Source organism: Apium graveolens, chromosome 8 (genome assembly GCF_009905375.1).
Source record: "Apium graveolens cultivar Ventura chromosome 8, ASM990537v1, whole genome shotgun sequence".
Classification (NCBI taxonomy): domain Eukaryota; kingdom Viridiplantae; phylum Streptophyta; class Magnoliopsida; order Apiales; family Apiaceae; genus Apium; species Apium graveolens.
In genome coordinates this window covers 239689817-239705695 of record NC_133654.1, presented here as the reverse complement: position 1 = coordinate 239705695, position 15879 = coordinate 239689817, and the positions used below count along the sequence as shown (strand labels likewise).

Genomic DNA, 15879 nt, shown 5'->3' with positions numbered 1-15879 from the left:
ATAAGGATTTATATCCTTATCGGGACTCTTCTCAATAGCTGATTTTTCCCTTATTAATTAATTACGAAATTAATTAATAATCAGGGCTTTTGGACCTTATTTATTCCATCAGGCCTGATCTGGTCCATCAGGTTTAACCTTTCTGGTCTGAGTATCATATATCTTTTTATTGGGCCTAACAGCCCACACCTTGCAGTATTTAATTATACTATCATAATTTATTTATCCCTATCAACCACCAAATTTCTCACTAGACAATGCAATCACTAAAGCTACTTATTTGAGCTTGATAACTACTCCAGAAATAGAAAGTTGTGCTTGACAGTGGCGATTTCGAGCGACGGAGCGTCGGTTCTTGGGAACATGCAGCAAAGGAATACGTTGGTTGTTTATGATATGCACAAAGAAATTGTGTCCATGCCAACTAGGTGCGATCAATTTTGAGTTATTTGTTGGTGCTGTAGTTTTACGCTTTAACCATTTCTTAGCTTGAATTTAAATATATATGTTGTCTTTCCTTTGCCATACAGTATTTTTTTACCCCAAATATTTATCCCCAACTTTCAAATTGAAGATATTGTCAAATGAATAATCCTAACCTTCAGAAAAACTGATTCATACACCTAAACATTTTAAACTTACAATGTTTGATACAAAAATAATTTGGTGAAATTGATGCAACACTTATCATAGTTTTACTATCATACTCCCTCAATCTCATATTATATGTCCTATTTTGACCAGTTAACATTCAAATTTTTTAAATTTTGACCGCAAATTACGCATAATATATAATTAAATAACTTTTAAAACTAGTATCATTAGAAAATATATCTAATGCTCTTTCAAATATATTTTTTATTTTTTAAAAATAATACATAAAATTATCGTAATTAATATATTAGTCAAAACACATGCAGACTATGCCGGGGCCACCGTATCTCAGCTACCTGGGTATGAGACCTTAGGGGGCCGTTCAGGTAGCTAGAAAGAGCAATTTAACAGTGTGCTAATTTCAGAATTTTTTTTATATATTATTAAATATTAATTTTTAATAATTTATGATATAATTTTATATTTCAACTTCAGTAATATTGGTGTTCTAAAAATCTCCGATTTAACTGATTAATTCGTGATTAATTTCCTGTAAAATACCCGACTGATTCGATTTTTGAAATCCGATTAATTCTTGTAAATTTTCCTTTATTGGAGTATATATAATTATTTATTAAAATTAAAATATTATATTAATTTAAATAAGAATAGTTATGGAAATTATGATATTAATAAATATACATTTGTTAATAAAAATAACTAATATAATCATAATAATATATTAAATATAATTTAATATTATATCCGATTTTTACTCCGATTAATTCTTCCAATTACTCCCCGATTTCAATTAATTCCGAATCGGTAGCTCGACCGATCTTTCCCGATTCCCGATTTTTACAAAACACTGCTTATACTTCTTTTTTGTTATTATTATAATAATAAATTTCAAAAAAAATTATCTAAAAGAAGAGAGAGATAACAAGTAAAAATACGAGAGAGAAAATATTTTTTTATATATAAAATATTTAATAAATGGTTAGTGGTTCCATTAGATAGGAAGGAGAACACGAGGCAGGGGAAGAGTTTCGGATAGATACTCAGTTATATAATAAGTAGTTTATAAACCCGTTTTTCGTAGCAGACTTTTAAAATAATGTTCCGTTTTTTTTATTTTTGTATTTCTCATTAGATTTTGGTCATTCTAAATTATTAAATAATCAATAAATAAAATAAATTATAAAACTTTAAAAAAAATTGTTCTCTCGTTAAACATGTTTACTTGAATAAGCAACTCTCTCATTATTCACAAATTTAATATCATTAAATTATATAATTTATTAGGTAATAATCAATATGATATTTTTTCTATTTAATAATATAAAAAATTGAGAAAAATACAAAAATAAATTAAAATGATATAAGAGGCGATAATTCACCGGGTTCATCTTCTCATTTACATAAGTACATAATATAATGAAATAATGAAATAATGATTTTAAAAGATATTGAGAAAATATATCTACATATACTTGTCCTTGAAATATTTCATAAGTTAAAAATTGAAAAAAAAATTTAGGAAAATATAATGTAGCACGTTGAGTTGATTATAGGAGAAAGATGAGAAATTGTATTAAAAAGAAAATTTTGGAGAACATCAAGATGGAAAGTTAATTTAAAGAGAAAGAAGAAATTTTAGGAGAATATTAAAATGATAAGTTGATTTTAAAAATTTTAATGAAAGATCTTGTAGAATATTTAGGAGAATATTATGAATGATGATAATATATTTAGGAGAATATAAGATACTTGTAATTTTTGATATTTTTTAACTCAAAAAATTAAGAAAAATAGAAGAATAAAATGAGATAATTTGAGATGCGCCACCTAAACCTCTCGTTTTCTCCTTTAAATAAGTCTATTGATTATTTTTATTAAATATTATTTGTTTTAGTATAAAATAAATAAATTGACTATCAGAATGTGTTTAATTTTTAAGTAAAAATTACCACTTGTTTTATATAATTTATTTAGATGAATTTATATTTGGATGTTGTTTAATTTGTTTGAATCATGGAGTGTCACTTGGTCATAAATAAGGTAGACTTTAAATTTTTGATAGAAATTTTGTAAATAAGGTTGAAAGTAGTTATAAATTTGAAAAAATTAAGGAAGAGGGATAATTACTGGGATGTAAGATGAGAGTAATAAATAAGTTAATTAGATGATAGTAATATCCTTTATCTATATAATATATCAACATAGACATAAAAATAGTGAGACATTTTAATCATAAATTGAAATAACTAATTAGCCCCTAAATATAATATTATTTAAAAAATTAGTTGGTGGTTGAAATCGAACTCAAATCCTGCGGTTACTTTACGGTATATTATACCACCAAACTACTCAAGTCACTCAACAACATGTGTTATTAATTATACACATAATAAGTACGTTTATCTGTCTTAAATAAGTAAATATTTAATATTATATATATAGATTAACTAAAAAAATTAATCATCTTTTTATTTTGCATTTGTATTTTGTTTAACATAGTTATATAGTACAAATTAGTAATGTATGGTATATAGTGAACTTGTATATTTTTAAATCGTTTAACTTCGTGATATGGCATTAGTAATAAATATTTTCTATATATAAATAATTGTAATATGTTAACTAGATATTTATTATTATTTAATAAATTCAAACATGATAATCATAAATTTACATGAAAAATAATTAAAATAAAATATTTTTAATTAATGATTTCTTTATATGACTTGATCTATGACTTGTAGATATTTTGACTTAGAATATTTTTTTTAAAACAGATTTATTCAACTTCAAGTTTCTTTATAATTTCTCTAAGGCATGATCTTCTCCCGAGTTTATTCTTACGCTTGAAAACAGAAAAATATTTATGTCTGATTTTTGATATTTTTACAGACTCAAACAAAATACAAATTTAGATTATCATGCAACTAATTCTTAGGCTCGTCAATCTGACAACAAAGATCATGGTAATTTAAGATATTATAAGGGAAGTTAATTTCAACAACACTTCTTATATGTACTTCTTCTTCTTTTTATTATTTTTATAATATTAGGGTAACACTCCATGGAGAACTTATATACAGAACAGGGAAAAACCATTATTTAAAAAATATAAAATATATAATTTATTTTATTTTTATCATATATAGTTAAAAATTTAATTATCAAGTTGAAAATCGAAGTTACACAATTTTTTTATTTAAAAATTATTGAAATTAATGAAAAAGTTTAAATTGGTTCTATAGTAAAATCATAGTAGAATCACACTTATTAAAAACTATTTCACTTTAGAATCAAATTTGAAATCAAGTAATTTTATCAAATTTTAATTGTATAATTTTTGATTATATTCAAATATAATTATTATTCTAGATTAGCATCGATTTTTATATTTATTGAAATAAAATTTTACAATTTGTGATTCTACATATAAGATGATTCTTCATGCAGTAAAAGCCTATAATATTAAATTAAAAATTGGAGTGAAAGACAAAAATGCAAGAAAAAGAAGATTAAAAAATAGTGATAAACGAATATTGTTAATTTATATAAAAGAAATTAGAAATGAGATAAGATTTATTAAAAGGAGCATGTTAAATTTTTACGGTTAAAACTTATTGGAGTGACATTTTATGCCAAATTACTTATATTTTAAATTTAAGAGACTATTTAACTAATTTATTGGAAATGCGTAATGGGATCATATCTTAAAATAATGAGCTAAACCTATTGAGAATTAGTCTCAGAGGCACTTTTTTTTAATATTTTTTACAAAAAAAATAGAATGCATTTATAAAAATACCGGAACATAGTCGGAACAAAACTCTGAACAATATACAACCTTATTGAAAAACAATATCAAAATTGAGCTTTATATAAATGTCATATATAGCTCAATATTTAGATTTTTTTAGTTATATCAGTTTAAGTCGGATAAACAAATGCCCCCAAATTATGAATAATTTTTTGTTGTGAAAAATAAACTCTTGTGATATTCCCCACCGTCTTAATTTCAATGCAAAAAATCTAGATCTTCCGAAAAATTATATAAATCCTTTTTTAACAAAACCAATACCAAAATATACAAATACTTTAAATAAAATATACTCACCCTACAAAGATTTGGAACAATGTTGATAAAAAGGTAAAAAAAAATCTTACCCAAAAAAAATTGGATCCCACCCAGCAAGCATGTTTATTCGAAATTTTTGAGAAAATAGTAAAATAAAAAAGAGAATAAAAGAGTGAAAATGATTATACTATAAAAAAAATGTAAATTTGCAGAATAAAGAATTGAAGGAATGTTAAAATCCTAAATCTAAAAATGAAGGTCGATTAGAGTTGAAAGAATTAATATTGTCTCAGAGGCACTTAAACTGCTGATAACCAGCAAACACAAGGTCATATTTATAAAATATTGTGATAAATATTGTGTTAAACTTATCAAGGATTAGTATAGAGGCACCCAAATTGGTAACAACTGGTGAAAATTTTGTCACATTTATCTTACTAATAGGATAGTAATTTACTTAGATGTCCGAACTTTCTTCTCGAGTCGTTGCAAGCAACTACAAAATGAAATACGAAAGTTGTGGAGAAGGTTGTATACATAGTGCTGTTTGATGCTGTGGAAAATGATTATTATTGGGTCCAAAATTCATTTAAGTTTGGCTAAAGTTTTGAAAGACATATATGATAATACATACTGTTGGCGTGAGATGCAATAGGTAGTATGGGTTTAGTGATAGAAAATATAATTGGATTATGTAATAATTGTATGGGTAGACAATTATTATCATAATTGAGTTGTGTAATAATTGTATTTGTTGACAATTATTATTATAATGGGAATGAATAATAATTGTATGGGTAGACGATTATTATTGTAATCAGATTAAGTATGTCTTATTGGCTAAGTTTGTGATGACTATATATGCATATTCATGTTATTGTTTTAATGTATACTTGAGTATTGTTTGACTTAAGTATAACTTGAGTGAATAACGTTTGGTGAGATTGATTGTATTATTGATGATTGTTTTGATTAATAATACAAGTTGGGATATGGATTTTTTCGCGTCATATATTGAGTGTGCGTTTTGCATTGTTTATTTGATTATACTTGTGTGTATTCCTCTAATAATTGGTATTAAGAGCCAAGGTTCATGATGGAGAAGGTTGGGGATTTGAGATTGAATTGTTTAATGGAAGAAACAATTTTACCTTATAGCAAAGCACAATAAAAGATCTGTTAATTCAACGAGGGTTATATGTGACTCTCGGAGGGAAGAAACCTACTAAAGTTGATGATACAAAGTGGGGAGATATGAAGTTACGTGCGGCATCAACGATCCGGTTGGCCTTTGCACCGGAAATCAAGTATGATGTTCTTGAAGAGGACAATCCCAAGAATTTGTGGGAGAAGTTAACAAAGACTTATCACTCAAAGTCTTTGGCCAACAAGCTGTTTCTCAAGAAAGATTTGTTCGGGCTCAAGATGGAAGAAGACGGAGATTTAAGAGATCATCTGAATCGTTTTAATGGCTTAATCAACCAGCTGAATAATTTGGATGAAAAATTGAAGGATGAGGACAAAGCTGTTCTACTACTAGTATCTCTACCGAAGAAATATAATACTGTGATGACTTCTTTATTGGTTGGGAAAACGAAGTTAGATTTGGATGAGACTATTGTTGTTCTTCTGGAGGCCGAAAGATTGATGAAACAAGAATCGAGTGACACATCTGATGGAAGTGCATTCGTGGTACGTGCGCGTGACACGGAAACGAAGTATGTTAAGAAACATAACACTAATATCAGGTGTTTCTATTGTGAGGAATTGGGTCATATACAATTTATGTGTCCAAAGACAAGAGAAGACTTGAGAGAGTTGAAAAAAAATCGAGGGGGTAGTGTTTCGCTTGTAGAAGCTGATGAAGATGTTCTTTTGGTTCAAGAAGAGAAGGGATCAAAAGAAGTATGGGTGCTTGACTCGGGATGTTCTCATCACATATGTGGTAGGAGGGAGTGGTTCTCGTCCTATAAAAAGTGTGAGGGAAAGATGGTAACTTTACCGAACGGTAAAACGGTAAAGGTTGCTGGCATTGGGGAGGTAACAATGAAACGTCACAACGGTCGTGTTCAGAAGTTAACTCAAGTAAGATACATACCGGAGTTAAATCGAAATCTAATTTCGTTGGGTAAATTAGTTGATTTGGGATATACTGTTATGATGAAGAACAATATGTTGAAAGTCACTAAAGAAGATTTAGAGATACTCAAAGGTCGAAAAGATAAGAGAAATCTTTTTGTACTAGAAGAGGGGTTATTGTTCGAGGGGAGGTATTGGCGGATCGACGTCGATGGCTTGATGGTGACCGTTAATTCGGTTGTGCATGAAATCATATTGGGTTGAAGGGGAGGATTGTTGGGGTTAAACCCAATAGGTAGTATGTGTTTGGTGATAGAAAACATAATTGGATTGGGTAATAATTGTATAGGTAGACAATTATTATCATAATTGAGTTGGGTAATAATTGTATGTGTTGACAATTATTATTATAATGGGAATGGGTAATAATTGTATGGGTAGACAATTATTATTGTAATCAGATTAGGTATGTCTTGTTGGCTAAGTTTGTGATGACTATATATACATAGTCATGTTATTGTTTTAATGTATGCTTGAGTATTGTTTGAGTTAAGTATCGCTTGAGTGAATACCGTTTGGTGAGATTGATTGTATTATTGATAATTGTTTTGATTAATAATACAAGTTGGGACGTGGATTTTTCTGCATCATATATTGAGTGTGTGTTATGCATTATTTATTTGGTTCTATACTTGTGTGTATTCCCCCTAACAACATACAGCTCCTACAGAGCCTTGCCCCGGACCCCTAACTCTACATAGCTCCTGCAAGGACTAGTCCTAGACTCCTAACTCTATATAGCTCCTGGAAGGAATACTCCTAGATCCTAACTCCACGCAGCTCCTGGAAGGACTAGTCCTGCACACTACCAGTCCTGACTGACCCAGTCCCGCAAGCCCAACCTTGATAAATCCCGGCACGTGAGACACTGGCCCAATCACATGATGGGGACAATTGTCACACATCAATCATGGGAATATTCAGGATACGTGTTAGAGGATCCTCAGAACATTCCTCAGCCAGTCCCGCACTGACACGTGTAAAGCATCCACCCCAGCCAGGTGTCCTCCGCTCCCAGAACCAATGGCTATGATCTAAAGGTACCAACCCCAAAACCCTACCCTTGGGCTATAAATAGCCCAAAAAGGTGAGGTTTTGGGGTTAATCACTCTCTCACACTCATATACATACACAGCCACCCTGCATTCATATCTATCTTCATCTTCTCCAAAAGCGAGTTCTTACTCTCACGCCGGAGGCGCGCGAGACCCAAACCCCCCTTCGATGTTGTTTTGTAGGAACCCCACCACAACTACACCTCACGGTGACAAAGGATCCAGGCACGACGTCGAAGGAGCGGCCCCGCCACCAGGAGTTATCATTTGGCGCTAGAAGGAGGGGCTCTCCATCCTTGGATGTCAGTGCCCCTGGATTCACCTTCATCAGCAAGCTCTTGAAAGAGTCTTTTTATTCAACTTGTAAGAACCCAAGCAACCAACCTCTTCCATAAGCATGAATGTTGTTTATTTAAGCCACGTTTGTGTGTGCTCGTTATTTTAGGCCACGTTTATGTGAGCCCTGTTTTGTTGATTTAAGCTACGTTTTTGTTTGCTATTTTTGGTTTTGATTGTTTCAAAACCCCGAATTCGTTCTAGTTTGAATATTGCATTTTTGTTCTACAACCCCGCTATACTTGTTCCACCACCTTGTTGAGTAGTCCCATGAAGCTATTTGTTGGTGTTTGTTATTATTCTGGGTAGTTTTTACAATTGTCAAAAAGTAACCTTAGATCGATACTTTGTGTAGCATATTGTTGTTAGTTGTTGTTGGTATTGTTGAGAAATGGCAAGAGCAGGGAAGCATACTTCTGGGATACCATCTGCTAGTACTCAGGTCCAGGAGTCAGACCACTCCCAGGCCCTTGATCCAGGAGCCGAGAGAGAAACGTTCCAGGAGCAACCACTGCACACTCCCGTCGTGGAGAGAATTGTAAACACCAGGGACGCCAGAAGCCTTATTGAGCTCAACCAATACAAATACACCAATGTACCGGTAGCCGAAGAGCACATGGCCAACCTTACAAGTGATGAACTAGCAGAAGCAATCAGGCTCTACAGGCAGGAGCAAACCCGGCTCCAGGAAGAAGCCGAACTTGAGGAGGAACCGGAGGAGTCCGGGGACTCCCAGCAATCTAAGAGATCTGTGTTTGACCGAATTGGAGCCAAGGGGAAGAAAAGTAAAAAAATCAAGGCAGTAAAAAAGAAACAAAAGCAGCCAAGCAGAGAAAGTTGGAAGAGGTGCGGGAGCAAATCAGGAAAGAGGAAGAAGCAAAGCTTGAGCTAAAGATCCAAAAGAGAATGCAGCTAGAAGAAGAAAAGCTACTGGCCAAGTCCAAGAGCAAAAGAACCCGGCGAGACCCTACTCCGGAGCTGATCTCTGATGATGAAGAAGAAGAGATGCAGAAGGACCTGAAAGATATGATCTATGAATTGCAGAGAAAGATGGACAGAGATTCAGGAGTAGAAATTGGAGAAACATTAACTCCTTTCAGCCACTCCTTGGAAGCCATTCCCCGACAGCGGAATTTGAAGCATTACAACTTTGACTCATTTGATGGTCTAGAAGACCTGGAGGAGCACCTGAACTACTTTGAGTAGATAGCGCAGATATATTACTACAATGACATAACAAAATTAAGGTTCTTCGCTTCAACTCGTAAGGGAGGGGCCCAGAGATGGTTCAGCAGGATCCCCTCCCGCAGCATTGATAAGTGGCATTTTATACCACTTAGAACGTCTTATAATGGCTTGAATTGATGTCTTGAAATCAGGTATTTTGTGTATTTGATGCGTTTTTCTAGTGTTTTTGCATTTTAGGGTATAACTTGCGTATGTAAGAAGAATTCATCAGAAATAAGCCCAGGGAAGTACTTGGCATTGGTTGTGGAAAGTTGGGGGCATAACGCAGCAAAATCAGGAGCAGAATTCAGAATTTTCCAGAAGGTGCTTGGGTGCCCGCTCAGGATGCTGGGGCGGCCGCTCAGGAGCTTGGGCGCCCGCTCAGGAATCTGGGGCGGCCGCTCAGAGGCGAGAATTTTAATACTGAATTTTATAATCCTTATTCTGATGGACTTCTGAGACGGCTGGTTCTTGTGTGCTTCTATATAAGTAGTTCTCAGAGACGTTTCACAAAAAGGGTGGTATCAAGCAAGGAACAAGGAGAGAAGGAAGAAGACCGTTTTAGCACATCACAATGAAGAAGAGGAAGCATGCATTTTCTTGTGATTCTTTTATTCGTTGTATCAGTGGATGCTAGTTTTTTTTACTTTGAACCTATTTACTCTTGTGACGTACTCTGGTTTTAATAAGTATTTTTAATAGTTTATATTGTGTGTTATTATCATGTTTTCATATGAACCCATGGTGACGATGAGTTCCGTCATGGGCTAATCGTGATCATGAGGTCGTAACGGATTTACTATGGATTTATTTAGTTAGTTGTTTAATACCTTAGTGTGTGATGATTATATGATATCTAGCATAGGTTGCGCTTATTCGTCTTATGTGCGTCGCGAACATTTAAGATAGGCTGTTAATCTCTTGTGAAGAGACGGTGGATCTTGAGGTTTAGAACTTGCCATGTTAGCATAGGTTCATGTATGTGTATGCATGATTAGTGGGTAACTCTAACTGTTTTACTTGCCCTGTGTAATCATAAAGAATAACTTGTGCTTAAATCGTTATGTTGTCAAATTCTGTAGACATATAGGGTCTCAACATAATTGATGCCTATTCAACTTCTATCTTAATTGTGGATGTTTGGTAGAATGGTATTAGTACAACGAAAGTTGGCTTTTATCAGTTTCGTGTTGTTCGATTAATATCATCACCGTTACATGCTAAGGGTAATAACGATAACTATTGAAGGAAGTTGTAATGAAGTTATGATCTCATGTGTGTTTAATATTGTTAATTCAAGTGTCAATTAAGTGTTTAATTCTCGTAGTTAATAATTAGTTAATCAAATCTAAGTGTTATTATCTTGACATTGAGAAGTAATCATACATTGGTGAGTAAATGTTAATTGAACATAATTAGTCTGAGTCTCTGTGGGAACAAACTAGAATTTATTCTATATTACTTGCGAATGCGTATACTTGCGTGAATTTTTAGCGCGTGTTTTGTGCCTAACAAGTTTTTGGCGCCGCTGCCGGGGACTCGGCGTATTTGTTTAGTTTATGTACTTGCCATCAGTGGTCATTAGGACTCATTGATTAAGACGTGTTACTTTTTGTTTCCGGTTGTGTTTCAGGTATTCTAGCGAGCGTTTATGCAAACACGTTCTCGCACTCGCAAGAGAACTTTAGATACAGCTGAGGAGACAAACTCAGTTCTTGATATTCCGGAGAAGATAGATTTTGAAGATTCGGATAAAGAGAGTGAGCCAAAAGAACCAGTAATTATGGGTGATCGTATAGTTCCAGCAGCAGATCCAGCTCTTATGGACTTTTCTCGGCCTAAAATTGATGACATTCAGTCAAGCATCCTTCATCCGGCTATTCAGGCTAACACTTTTGAAATCAAGTCGGGCACTATTCAGATGGTGCAGAATTCTGTTTCTTTCGGAGGTGCTGCGACTGAAGATCCCAACATGCATATTAGGAATTTTGTCGAGATCTGTAGTACTTTCAAATATAATGGTGTGACTGATGAGGCTATCAAGCTGAGGCTTTTCCCATTCTCTCTGAGGGATAAAGATAAGGACTGGTTACATTCTGAGCCAGCTGGGTCCATCCCTACTTGGCAAGATCTTGCGCAAAAGTTTCTGGTGAAGTTCTATCCAATGGCGAAGACTGCAGCTATGAGGAGTGCTCTTACTCAGTTTGCGCAGCAACCAACGGAATCTATGTGCGAAGCTTGGGAGCGCTACAAGGAGATATTGAGAAAGTGTCCACATCATGGTATGCCTGACTGGATGGTGATCACTGGTTTCTATAATGGTTTGGGGGCCCAATCTCGGCCCATGCTCGATGCAGCAGCTGGAGGCGTCTTGTGGGCCAAAAGCTATACTGAGGCTTACAATCTTATTGATACTATGGCTGCAAATGAGCATCAAAACCCAACTCAAAGGATGATGTCAGGGAAGGTAGCAGGTATTCTGGAAGTCGATGCAGCTACAGCTATTGCAGCGCAGCTCCAAGCTCTGTCTTTGAAGGTCGATTCTTTAGCCAACTATGGAGTCAATCAAATAGCTATGGTCTATGAGCTTTGTGCAGGTTCTCATGCTACGGATCAGTGTTCTCTTGTTAATGAATCTGTTCAGTATGTGAACAATTATCAGTGACCGCAGCAGCCTGTGCCAGCTACTTATCATTCTAACAACAGAAATCATCCCAATTTCAGCTGGAGCAATAATCAGAATGCTATTCATCAACCATATCAGCAAGGTGTCAGTAAGCAGTTTAATCCACCTGGATTCCAGCAACCACAGCATTATGCTCAAAGGCAATCATATCCTCAACAAGGAGGTGCTGCTCCACCTTCTAGTGCTGATTTCGAGGAGCTCAAGCTGTTGTGCAAAAGTCAGGCTGTTTCTATCAAGACCTTGGAAAATCAAATCGGTCAATTAGCCAATGTTGTGCTCAATCGTTAACCTGGCACACTTCCCAGCGATACTGAAGTGTCAGGCAGGAAGGAAGCTAAGGAGCAAGTAAAGGTTGTCACCTTAAGGTCTGAAAAAGTTGCTGATGCTGAAAAAGCGAAAGATGGAGAAGCTGAAGTTGTTGATAAAGAAGAGAAGCAAAAGGAGAAAGCGGCGGAACCAAGGAAGACTACTGTTGAACACACTCTGCCTGAGGGTAATACAGGGGAGAAACAACTCTATCCTCCACCACCTTTCCCTAAGAGATTGCAACAACAAAAATTGGATAAGCAGTTCGGTAATTTCTGGAGGTGTTCAAGAAACTTCACATCAACATACCTTTCGCTGAGGCTCTGGAGCAAATGCCTAGTTATGCAAAATTCATGAAGAGTATTCTTTCAAGGAAGGTGAAATTGGATGACCTTGAGACCATTACTCTAACAGAAGAGTGCAGTGCTGTGCTGCAACAAAAATTACCTTCAAAGCTTAAAGATCCAGGTAGCTTTACCATTCCTTGCACTATTGGCAAGTTGTCTTTCGACAAGTGCCTGTGCGATTTGGGAGCAAGCATCAATCTGATGCCATTGTCGATCTTCAAAAAGTTGAATTTGCCCGATCCAAAGCCCACCTACATGTCTCTACAATTGGCTGATCGTTCTATTATATACCCACGAGGCATCGTGGAAGACGTGTTAGTAAAGGTGGATAAGCTCTTCTTCCCTACAGACTTTGTCATTTTGGATTTCGAGGAAGATAAGAAGATTCCCATAATCCTGGGAAGACCTTTCTTGGCTACAGGCCGTACCTTGATAGATGTGCAGAAAGGTGAACTTACTATGAGGGTGCAGGATCAGGATGTGACATTCAATGTATTCAAGGCGATGAAATTCCCTACAGAAGACGATGAGTGCTTAAATGTGGATTTGATTGATTCTGCGGTAACTTCAGAACTTGATCATATGCTAATGTCTGATGCGTTGGAGAAAGCCTTAGTGGGGGAATTTGACAGTGAAGAGGAGGATGGCAATGAACAACTACAATATCTAAATGCTTCTCCTTGGAGGCAAAAGCTAGACATGCCATTTGAATCTCTTGGTACTACTGATCTCAAGAATGCTGAGGGAAAGCTCAAACCATCTATTGAGTAAGCACCTACTGTGGAGCTTAAACCATTTCATGAACACTTGATGAATGCTTTTTTAGGTGATGCATCTACTTTGCCTGTTATTATTGCATCTGACCTTTCAGGTAGTGAGGAGAACAAGCTCTTAAGGATCTTGAGAGAATTCAAATCGGCCATCAGATGGACTATAGAAGATATAAAAGGGATCAGCCCTTCGTACTGTATGCATAAAATTCTGCTAGAGGAAGGTAGTAAGTCGACTGTTAAGAAACAGCGAAGACTTAATACTATCATGAAAGAAGTGGTGAAAAAAGAGATTCTGAAGTGGCTAGATGCAGGAATCATATATCCTATTTCTGACAGTTCTTGGGTGAGCCCCGTCCAATGTGTACCTAAGAAAGGAGGTGTAACTGTGGTAACAAATGAGAAGAACGAGCTCATCCCCACTCGAACAGTCACAGGATGGAGGGTATGCATGGATTACAGAAAGTTGAACAAATCCACGAGGAATGATCACTACCCTCTTCCATTTATTGATCAGATGCTTAACAGGTTGGCTGGTCATGAGTATTATTGTCTTCTGGATGGCTATTCAGGATATAATCAGATTTGCATTGCACCAAAAGATCAAGAAAAGACTACCTTCACTTGTCCATTTGGCACGTTTGCTTTTCGCAGAGTTTCGTTTGGCTTATGTGGTGCACCTGCCACTTTTCAGAGATGTGTGATGGCAATATTCTCTGATATGATTGGAAACAATGTCGAAGTGTTCATGGACGACTTCTCCGTCTTTGGACATTCGTTTGATGAATGTTTGAATAATCTTCGTTCGGTGCTCAAAAGGTGTGTGGAAACTAATTTGGTGCTCAATTGGGAAAAATGTCACTTTATGGTGTGTGAAGGAATTATTCTTGGGCATAAAGTCTTTAGAAAGGGTCTTAAGGTGGACAAAGCCAAGGTGGGAGTCATTGAAAATCTTCCACCACCTATTTCTATGAAAGGAATCCGTAGTTTTCTTGGTCATGCGGGTTTTTATCGGGGTTTCATCAAGGACTTCTCGAAGATATCTAAGCCGTTGTGCAACTTGCTCGAGAAAGATGTGCCTTTCAATTTGATGATGAATGTTTGGCAGCATTTGAGACTCTCAAGAAGAGTTTGATAACTGCACCAGTTATTATGGTACCTGATTGGACAGAACCTTTTGATATGATGTGTAATGCGAGTGATTATGTAGTGGGAGCAGTTCTTGGGAAGCGTAAGAATAATCTTTTTCATGTGGTCTACTATGCTAGTAAGACTCTAAATGGAGCTCAAATGAACTACACCACTACTGAGAAGGAGCTCTTGGCTATAGTCTTTGGTTTCGAAAAATTTTGATCTTATCTGCTTGGGACAAAGGTGACAGTATTCACTAATCATGCTTCCATTCACTATTTGGTCTCAAAGAAGGATTCGAAGCCTAGACTTATTCGTTGGGTGCTCTTGCTACAGGAATTTGAGTTAGAGATCAAGGATCGAAAAGGTACTGAGAATCAAGTAGCTGACCATCTCTCTAGATTGGAGAATCCCGGTTCGACTTCACATGATAAGACATTGATCAACGAATCTTTTTCGGATAAGCAGTTGTTCGTAGTTCAGGAGGAAGAGCCATGGTTTGCAGATATTGTGAACTATCTTGTCAGCAATATAATGCCTCCTAATATGAATGCAGCTCAAAAGAAGAAATTTCTGCATGAGGTGAAGTGGTACATGTGGGATAAACCATATTTGTTTAGACAGGGAGCTGACTAGATCATCAGGATATGTATCCCATTCTGTAAGACAGAGCGGATATTATGAGACTGCCATTCCACAGTTTATGGTGGACATTATGGTGGTGAAAAGACGGGAGCTCGTATTTTACAAGCAGGTTTTTTCTGGCCTACGTTGTTTAAGGATGCGCATCAGTTTGTTTTAAGGTGTGATCATTGCCAAAGAGTGGGGAATCTTACTAGAAAGGATGAGATGCCTTTAAATGTGATGCTTGAAGTTGAAGTCTTTGATGTTTGGGAAATTGATTTCATGGGACCATTTATCTCGTCCTACAATAATCAGTACATCTTGCTGACAGTAGATTATGTCTCGAAATGGGTAGAAGTCAAGGCTCTACCGACGAATGATGCAAATGTAGTGTTGAGTTTTCTTCATAAGCAGATATTCACAAGGTTTGGAACACCACGGGTAATCATAAGTGATGAGGGGTCGCATTTCTGCAATCGTAAGTTCACTTCTATGATGCAGCACTACAATGTGAATAGGGCTGTAATTCGAGCCGAGCTTTTTTGAGCTCGACTCGAACTCGACTCGATTA

The 15879-nt window shown here is 35.4% G+C and overlaps 1 non-coding gene across 1 annotated transcript; it reads right to left on the bottom strand.

Moving 5' to 3' along the window:
• Nucleotides 1-11623: 11623 nt before the first annotated feature.
• On the bottom strand, nucleotides 11624-11730 carry LOC141681818 (small nucleolar RNA R71). Its single transcript, XR_012559241.1, has one exon. It is a non-coding gene; the product is annotated as a small nucleolar RNA R71 (small nucleolar RNA).
• Between the last annotated feature and the right edge of the window lie 4149 nt (nucleotides 11731-15879).